Genomic DNA, 2,550 nt, shown 5'->3' with positions numbered 1-2,550 from the left:
AAACGTTGAACCACCCTTGCATCCCAGGGATGAATCTCACTTGGTCATGATGGATAATCCTTTTAATGTACTGTTGGATCCTATTAGCAAGGATCTTGTTGAGAATTTTGGCGTCCATATTCATCAGGGAAATTGGTCTGTAGTTCTCCTTTTTGAAGGGATCTTTGCCTGGTTTGGCGATCAAGATAACATTGGCCTCATAGAATGAGTTTGGTAGTTTTCCTTCTGTTTCTATTTTTTGAAATAGCTTTAGGACAATAGGTATTATTTCTTCTTTGAATGTTTGGTAGAATTCACCGGGGAATCCATCAGGCCCTGGTGTTTTGTTTTTTGTAAGGTTTTTTTCACAGTTTCAATCTCTTCATAATTAATTGGTCGGTTTAAAAAATCAATGTCTTCCTGTTTCAGTCTTGGTAGTTTATAGGTTTCCAGGAGGCCTCCATCTCTTCCACGTTGCTTAATTTATTGGCATAAAGCTGTTGATAAAAGTTTCTAATAATCCTTCCAATTTCATTGGTGTTGATTGTGACCTCTCCGTTTTCATTCATAATTTTATTAATTTGGGTCCTTTCTCTATTCTTTTGGATAAGTCTTGCCAGTAGCTTGTCTATTTTATTTATTCTTTCAAAGAACCAGCTTCTAGTTCTGTTGATCTGCTCTACTGTGCTTCTGGTTTCTAATTCATTGATCTCTGCTCTAATCTTGATCAACGGAAATCTCGTGCGTGGATTAGGCCTGTTTTTCTGTTGCTGTTCCAGCTTCTTGAGGTGAGAATATAAAACTGTATTTTAGATTTTTCTATTCTTTGAGTGAGGCTTGGATGGCTATGTATTTTCCCCTTAGGACAGCCTTTGCAGTATCCCATAGGTTTTGGACCATTGTGTTTTCATTCTCATTGGTCTCCATAAATTGTTTAAATTGATTTTTGATTTCCTTGTTTATCGAATCATTCTTGAGCAGGATGGTTCTTATTCTCCAAATGTTTGAGTTTCTTCCAAATTTTTCCTTGTGGTTGAGTTCCAATTTCAAAGTGTTGTGGTCTGAGAATATTCAGGGAATAACTGCAGTCTTTTAGTATCAGTTGAGACCTGTTTTGTGACCCAGAACATTGTCTATTCTTGAGAAAAGTTTTCAATTAGCAATAATCGCGCCTCGGATAAACCTCATTGGCTACGATACTGCCACTGCGCAAAGCTTCTATTCTTGAGATTGTTCCATGGGCATTAGAATAGAATGAGTATTCTTTGATTCTGGGGTGTAGTGTTCTATATATATATCTATGAGGTCCTACTCGTCTAGTATGGCATTCAAAGCTCTTGTTTCTATGTTGATTTTCTGCTCAGGTGATCTATCTATTGCTGATAGTGGAGTGTTGAGGTCCCCTACTATTAACGTATTTTTATCTGTATGTCTCTTTATTGTGGTTAAGAGTTGGCTTGTGTATCTTGCTGCTCCCCTTGTTGGGGGCATATATATTTATAATTGCCATATCCACTTGTTGGATACATCCTTTAAGAATAATATAGTGCCCTTCTGTATCTCTAACTATAGTCTTTAAAATCCAATCTGTGTGACATGAGAATTGCTACCCCAGCTTTCTTTTGAGGTCCATTGGCGTGAAAGATGGTATTCCATCCCTTTACTTTCAGTCTGAATGTATCTTTAGGTTCAAAATGAGTCTCTTGTAGACAGCAAATGGATGGGTCATGACTTTTTATCCAATCTGCAACCCTGTGGCGTTTTATGGGAACATTTAGGCCATTTACATTTAGACTGATTATTGAGAGAGATGTTTTAATGATACCATGTTGCCTGTAAAGTCTTTGTTTCTATAGATTGTGACTTTCTGTTCTGTATCACTCTTGGGGCCTTTTTACCTTTATAGAACTCTCCTTAATATCTCCTGTAGGGCTGGTTTCATGGTTATGAAATTGGTCAGTGACTGGCGATTCTGGAAGGTCTTTATTTCTCCATCAATTCTGAATGACAGCCTTGCTGGATAAAGGATCCTTTGCTGTATGTTTTTCTCTGAAAGAGCTTAAAAATGTCCCCTCAGCCCTTTCTCTCATTCCAGGTCTGTGTAGGCAGGTCTAACGTAATCCTGATACATTTGCCTTGGTACGTGAGAAATTTCTTTGCCCTGGCCGCTTTCAATACTGTATCCTTGGATCTAATATTTGCGAATTGCACTGTGACGTGACGTGGCATAGGTTTGTCATGGTTGAGCTTGGGAGGGGTCCTCTCTGCCTCTTGGACACGAATGCTTGTTTCCCTTGCTAGATTAGGGATGTTTTCAGCTACAATTTATTCCAATATCTCTTCTAGACCTCTGTTTTTCTCCACTCTCTCAGGGATGCCGATGATTCTGACATTGGAACGTTTCATTGAGTCAGTAATCTCCCGTAACCTACATTCTTGAGATTGGATTTTTTTGAGTCAAGTTTCTGTTTTAGCTTTCTCTTCTACTAACCATCATCCAATTCGCTGATTTGTTCTTCTACCTCATTCACCATGGCCATCAGAGAATCTAGTTTTACTGCATTTGATTCA

The 2,550-nt window shown here is 38.4% G+C and overlaps 1 pseudogene; it reads right to left on the bottom strand.

Annotated features, from left to right (window-relative positions):
• Positions 1–1,114: 1,114 nt before the first annotated feature.
• Positions 1,115–1,196, bottom strand: LOC123796525 (U4 spliceosomal RNA; annotated as a pseudogene).
• Between the last annotated feature and the right edge of the window lie 1,354 nt (positions 1,197–2,550).

Source organism: Ursus americanus, chromosome 5 (assembly GCF_024610735.1).
Source record: "Ursus americanus isolate L20-20 chromosome 5, mUrsAme1.1.p, whole genome shotgun sequence".
Taxonomy (NCBI): Eukaryota; Metazoa; Chordata; class Mammalia; order Carnivora; family Ursidae; genus Ursus; species Ursus americanus.
The sequence above is the reverse complement of the archived record's forward strand: the minus strand, read 5'-3'. Positions and strand labels throughout refer to the sequence as shown.